We start from the raw sequence: 7,402 nt of genomic DNA, 5'->3' as shown, positions 1-7,402 counted from the left end.
GTGGAAAATAGACTTTCTCTCTAACATACATACAGACACAATCACTCAGAAACACACACACAAAGGTACCAAAATTGTATACATATTGTAAGAAAAAAAAACACTGTATTAAATTTGTAACACGCAAGTCACTTTTGACTTCTGCAATTACAAGAGGTGCTCAATGTGACTTGTACTCATTTTTTATTATAAGAATACATTATTTCTATTTTAGTGCATTTTTTCGTTTTTTAATATATGTTGACTTCTTTCATCACTTTCTGTGTGTGTGTGTATACAAATGTATACACAAATGTATATATACAAATGTGTATATACAAATGTATATATGCTATATTAGTAAAGTGTTCACTGGTATTGTATTTCTAAGAATACTGATAATTATGACATAATAATATGTAATACTATACGTCATAAATCACTAACTCTTGTTGATTTTTTTTTTTTTTAGGACCTGACACAAGATCACCTTTATCAAAAACTTCCCCAAACCCTCTTGTAAGGGAAGTGACTAGTCCCAGGGAATGTGGTCTACCTTAGGGTACAGGGAACAGGAGGGAGTTCAGGACTGGCCCATTTCAAAGGCTCGGCCAGGGATCCTGAGTGAGGAATACAGTACCCGGGACACCTGAAGCCAGAGAAAAGAGGTCTGGGGTGCCTACACACAAGGGTGCTAGGAGTGTAACCTTCAGGGTGCCATGCAAAGGGGGCCCAGCAGTGGGATTTCAGGCACTTTGAATTGGGCCGAGACTACAGAGTTCACCTGCCTGGGCCTGCCCGTGTAACCTCTAGTTTCCTCTCCTGTTTTGTATCCCGTTATTGTTTGATCTCTGTGTTCTCGTGTGTGCACAGCCTTTTGCTGTATACAGTGGTCGTTCCACTTCCTTTTTGTCAGATCCACCCGACAGGTTGAGAGGCGGCAGGAGATGGCCAGTCTCCGTGAAAGGCTTGGCGAATTGAAGCTTTGTTGGAGTGGCCAGAGGGCTATGGGTCCCCGTCCTCAGTGGCCTGGCTCTGATGTTAGCTCCTCAGCTAGCTGATGGAGTCCTTATCCAGTGTAGAAAAGCAGATCAGCTTCAAGTTGGGTGGCTGGGGCTTCCTGTCATCCCAGAGGTACTCAGGGGATAGCACTTTGGATGGCTTGTGTGAGATGAAGTGGCGGTTCAGGTGACTCTCCTCCTGCCAGGCTGCCATGATGCTGTTGGCCTTGTCTGCCAGGATGGCCACGTGGCAGCCACTGGTAAACTCATTAACGCTGGCCACCTGTCGCCGAAGACAGCCGCACCATAATAGAAGTCCCCTTTGCTGTCTGCCACAAAGGCGGTAGAAACATGCCTGCGCTCATAGGGGAACTGCTGGCGGGATACAGCATAGTAGCCTGGGTGAATGGCAGCCACCAGATCCCCCAAGGTCTCAGGGCCCCACAGGTTCCGGAACACCCTGTCCGTGTGGAGGCAGAAGAGAGTCCACCTCCCTGTGTGCCCTCTGGGCAATGTGTTTGCTGATGGTCTCCATGCGGGCGCATAGAGATGGCCTCCCAGTGGGAGTGCCCCGGGATGGGGATGGCTGCAGGGTCGTGGGAGAAGACGTGATAGTGCACCCGGTACCCACGCATGAAGAACTCCTCGGCCGACTCCAGGAAGTGCTGGATGAATCCAGTGTACTTCCCCACGGCAAACACTATGACCACAGTGGTCAGGTTCAACGGCCAGTAGATGTGCTGCGGAAGCTCCAGGTTGAAAGTTCCCTCGGAGACAATGGGCGCCAACCAGGGCATTAGTGTGAGCAGCTCGGTGGGCCTGGGCTTCAGCAGCTTGGGCCAAGGGTACTGAGACTGTGCCACAGGCTGGTATGGCTTCTCTCCCTTGTACTGCAGCTTCGTCTTGAAGATCTCTGGGCAGGGGAGGTAGAAGGGGACAGCAGAGACTGGCATCCAGTCTTTTCTTTTTGTATCTGTTCGTTTATCTTCATCACCAATGATCTTATCTTTCTTGAGGAAAACATCATCTCCATTACTTCAACAAACTTTTAACTGGGATATGGATCTCTGGCTTATTCTTCTTTTACAATAATTGTTTCATATTAATTTTTTAAAGCCAAACTGGATCATGATAAACTATTGCTTAAAATCGTTTGTCCCAGTTGTCCTAAGAATGGTTTGAAAGGCTCTTCAGAATCAGACTCCTACTCATGTCTCTAGTTTCATCCCTCTCACCCTTATACTTTCTGTTTTAGTTGTGACCAGAACAGCATTATCTCTCCTGCATCTGGACCTTTGCAAGTAATAATCACAATTGTCCTTAGAACACTCTTCCTTGCTCTTCCCCTTTGTCACCAGCTTAAATATTATTCCTCCTTTGTATCTCTGCCTTGATATTGTGTCCCCTTGAGACTTACCCTGACTCTAGGAACTGGGTTAAATATTTCATTCAATAAACTTCCATAATAGCCACTACTTGCTTCTATTAAAGTAATTATTTAATTGTTTCTAATTACATGTTTGCTTATATCCCTCACTAAACTGTAGCTTCCTGAAGAGCAGCAGCCTTGTCTTATGCAGCGCATTATCCCCTGCACAGCACAGTACAAGGCACAGAGTTAGCAGTCGATATTTATTTCTTAAGTGAATAATTAACCTAAGGAGAGAGATTATCCCTGATTCTGCATAATGAACACTTGCAAATGAGGTTTGGGGCTTCAGAAAGGCATGGTTTTCAGTCCTCTCTTCATGATTTAGAGACTAGTTTTTCACTGTATTTTTCTAAGTGCCTATTTCTTCCCCGCATTATCTCTGTCATGCAACCACATACAGAGAGTCAGTAAATGGAGACCAAGTCAGTAACATTCCTTGGGCCTGTCCAAAAAGCAGTCACATCACGGGCATTGTCTCTAACACAGTCCTTTCCCTTCCATCTTCCTACCCTCAACTAGAGTAATTCAACTTAATAAGATGGATAGTTGTTTGTTGTTTGTTTGTTTTGAGAATGCTGGGAAATGGTATGTTAGTATAGAAACATGATAAAGAACCTACAGTGAGAACACATCTTCTCATCATTTGTCTTTTAGGGAATACCATTTATGGCTATTTGCCCTTGGCACTAATTTTCTCCCTGTTAAATAGAGATGGTGCACTGCAGTCAATAAATTAGTAACTGTTTCAATCTTTCAATTTGGAGACAGTCCTTATAATGTGGCTACACACAGACTCATGCCAAGAGGATGAGGTCATGTTGCATGGACATATTAATTTTGCTATTCAAATCATTTTCTTCCTTAGCCAGGGACTACAAGTCATTTAGTTCTTGGCATATACTACCCAGTTTTGTTGTTGATTTTATTTTATGCTATGTCTCCTCATTTTACCAACTAGACTGTAAAACTTTCAAGGACAATGAGTGAGTCTTATGCTTTTCACACAATGATCACTTGATAAATGTTTGATGATAAAGATTATGTATTATACATTGTATTATTTGATGCAATAGTAAACACAAATGTTACCATTTGTTAAAAACATGCCATATGCTTAAGTAGATAGATGCATGACTTTGTTTCAGCCTCAGCATAACTCTGTAAGCTTAGTATTATCCATATTTTAGGAATAAGAAAATTGAAGCTTACAGAGTATTTAATCTTTTCTGGATGCTGAAATACTACAAACTGTGGCTTATAAACAACATAAATTTATATCTTACAGTTAGGACAGCTGAGAATTCCTAGATCAAAGCAGTGGTAAATTTACTGTCTGGTGATGTCCTGTTTCCTGATTCATAGATGGCCTTCATCTGGCTATGTCCTTACATGGTTGAAGGGACAAACTTGCTCCATAGGGCCCTTTTTATCAGAACACAAATCCCATTCATGAAGGCTCTACCCTCATGACCTAACCACCAAAGGGCACACCTTTAAATACAATTGAATTGGGGATTAAGTTTCAACATACAGATTTGGGAAGAAAAGTGCAAACATTTAGTCCATAGCAGAGAGGCCAATTACTCAGGATCAAGGTCACATAATTGTAGCCAGGATTGAAACTTATATCTATTTCATTTCAAAATTTGGACTCTATTATACTGCCAAGTGGTTGAAAACTATTGTTCTGCAGGCCTTTTTTAAAGCAAAGTTCATAAAAAAGCAAAGTCCAAGCATAGTTCATAAAGATAAATTCAGACTGTTTTGTTGCTCTTTTTATTACATATCTAATAATGTTATAAGTGTACCCATAACCAAGATAGCAGCATCATACCCCCTAGGTGTGAATTTAGCCATTTCATTTTCTTCCCCCCTCCTACCTGCTTGGTTTCCATGGAGATTTACTACCTTATGTGCATATGGGTGCTGATCAATTGGTTCCATTTTAATAGTGAGTACATGTGTTGTTTGTTTTTCCATTCTTGTGATACTTCACTTAGAAGAATGAACTCCAGTTCCATCCAGGTTGTTACAAAAGGTACCAGTTCACCATTTTTTTTTTTTAATAGCTGAGTGGTACTCCATACTACACATATGCCAACATCTTATTAATCCATTCATGTATCAATGGATATCTGGGTTGATTCCACATCTTGTTCTTGAAAATTCCTTCTCTCACTTCTCACAGTGACTTATGTGACACAGGCATAGATTTACGAGGGTTCCAGTGTGTAAATTTGTTAAACCTCTCATTCTTACTTGACTCTTCACCGTGACCATTTCATATTTGGATAGTTGAAGAGGTTGCCCTGAAATAAATGGTGTGATCACGCATTTTTCTTGTCACACTTTCCTTATCTAAGAAAATGTTGTATGAAATAGTTTCTATGCAGCTGCTCCAGGCAAGTACTGTGGGCAGCTTATAATAATGGAAATAGCAATGCATGTTTGATTTTCCTGAGCAGGGTTTTCCAGCAAAAAATAGATTTGCATTTCTAAGTAATGAAGAATACCTGGAGAAAAGATTGAAAATGATAATTCTAGGAAAATAAAATTTTGGTCATTATAAAGTTGTGATATAGCCTATGGGAAAGCCTATATATGAAGACAAGCTGGTTTCCAAATGAAAACCATCAAATTGACTTCTCTTCCCATTTCAGCCAACAATGTAAATAATGGAATTCAGTTTATGATATGAGTCTGACCCTAAACCTTCTGGGGTAGATTTCAGTTACTTTGAGGATGATCTGAAGCAAATACAGAAACTATGAGCCAGATGTCATGTAATGAGTCTGGGATCCTGGATCCTGACAAAACAAGAACAAGAAATCAAGGATACAGAGGATGGGTATATCCTTGACAGATAGAAAGATGTACCATAATGTCAAAGATCACAAGTTCAGCCTGATTTTTAATCATATTTATCTTGTGGTTTTTAAAATGGCATTTTAAATCAAGTCATATTCTTTGTACACAAATGTGCATGAAAACTTCACTTATTATGACCCTCTAGTATACCTTTAGGAGACTCTCTCCACACTCATTTATTCTTTGAATGATACAAAAAAATATTGTAGAAAACCAGTCACTGTGACCTGTGCCAAAAGATTCTGACATAATAGTAATTAAGGAGAACAGAAGTCATGAGAGTTATATAAAAGAAGAGCACAAGACTGATGAGCTCAATGGGTACAAACAAGTCTCTGACCACTCTGAACACTGTTCTCTTTTAAACATGAGATTATTTTGAGGATGAACATATGAGGGTTATGAGAAACAAATAATGACTCTTAAAGCCTTCAATTGGAGTTATTTTACTGTTACATCAACTGTATTCCATAGATTCCACCAAGTTACATTGTCATCAGTTTTCTTATTGAAAAATCAATGGAGTAAAAGAGTATTCTGAAAATAGGGAAGCCCTTGTCATGGGTTGAAGTCATCAACTATGAACAGTTTAATACATGACTATCAAAAGATAACCATTGTAAAAATATTTGTGTATAGCTTTCATAGTTTGCAAATCCAAACTTAATTTTGACAGACAACACAACTCCCATCTTCCTTTCCTCAATATTATATATTAAAATCAAATTTAGAGATCTGTTTCTGAATTTTGGCAACAATATTTTTTTTCTCTACAAGTTTGCTTATTAATCTGATTTAAATAAATTCTGGAATATGATAAATGAAAAGTATATTCAAGTAACTATGTCTACATTTCTGTTTCTTCAATTATAATTCATTTGACTATTTGAAAAAAATTATTTACCTACCTAATTATTGTTACATCAGACCATCATATGTATTGTAGAACTTACAGCAACACAAGTTTCAGAGAAATTCATTTTGATTAACAATGCCATACCTGAAAATATTTCTGGAAGCTTAAAATAATAATGAACCCATAGAAAGAGTCTGATTTGAAATATCCCCTCAGTATTTAAGGTAAAGTAATGTACTGTGAAAGAATGAACAATTAATACAAATACTCAATGAAGAAGGATGTGTCTTGAATAAAATTAATGATATATTTGCCAATCTCTTCTTGAAAACACTTTTATACATGCTACTTGTTGTCATCAGGTTTCTTATTGAAAAGGCCATGTTGCATGCCAAAAAGATTCATATGCTATCAAGATAGGGCCTAAAAGCACTTCAAAGCCAATACAATTCTATATTCTATTTTCTTCTAAAATATACTGCGGAATAGATGATTTTTTCCCTCTGTGCAATCACTTTATTAGATGATCTCATTTAAGCTTCACTACCTCTTCTACCTAAGAGGTCGATCACATTATTGCCATTTTACAATAAGTAAACTAAGGCATAATGGACTTCTCAAATTTCATGTTAATATGAAGGTACAAACAATACTGACATACATCCCAGGGACTAGAATGTGGGAAAAATACATTGATCATTCCATCCCTTTTGAGATATGGACAAACAAGAATTGCAAATGAGCTTCTTATACTAACTTGCTATGTGACTTTGGGCCAGTGACTATCACCTTAGAACACAGTTTTCTCATTCCTACTTTGACATCAGAGCGCTTCTGACAATTGAAGAAACCTCAGTTTCCTTACAATAAAATGAAAATAATGTTGCTATCCTCATCATGAGCCTGTTGTGATGTTTACAATAAAAAAAAATGTATATGAAAACCATTAAAACTGTAAGGCACTACATAAACACTGAAAGGAACATCTAGCCAGCTTACTTTTTAAAATTGCCAGAAAAAAATGAGTTAATTTATCTCAATGAATGAGTTGGTAATAATAAATATTACTTTTCTGACTCTTCCCATCCTCATTTGTGCCTTCATCATTGCATTTGCTACAACCTGCCGTACAGTGCAGATATTTATGTTTCTGTCTCACTCACTAGATTCTGAGTAATTGAAGGTCTTAAGCCATTTTATTGTATCTCTTTGTTGCTAACGATGCTTATGGCACATGGTGGATCCTTACTAGATTGAATTATGACA

General features: G+C 38.4%; 1 pseudogene; it reads right to left on the bottom strand.

Moving 5' to 3' along the window:
• Positions 1-1,020: 1,020 nt before the first annotated feature.
• LOC100955950 lies at positions 1,021-3,588 on the bottom strand (annotated as a pseudogene).
• Between the last annotated feature and the right edge of the window lie 3,814 nt (positions 3,589-7,402).

Source organism: Otolemur garnettii, unplaced genomic scaffold (assembly GCF_000181295.1).
Source record: "Otolemur garnettii isolate 467f Iridium unplaced genomic scaffold, OtoGar3 scaffold00375, whole genome shotgun sequence".
NCBI classification, from domain to species: Eukaryota; Metazoa; Chordata; class Mammalia; order Primates; family Galagidae; genus Otolemur; species Otolemur garnettii.
This window is presented reverse-complemented; position numbering and strand designations above follow the sequence as displayed.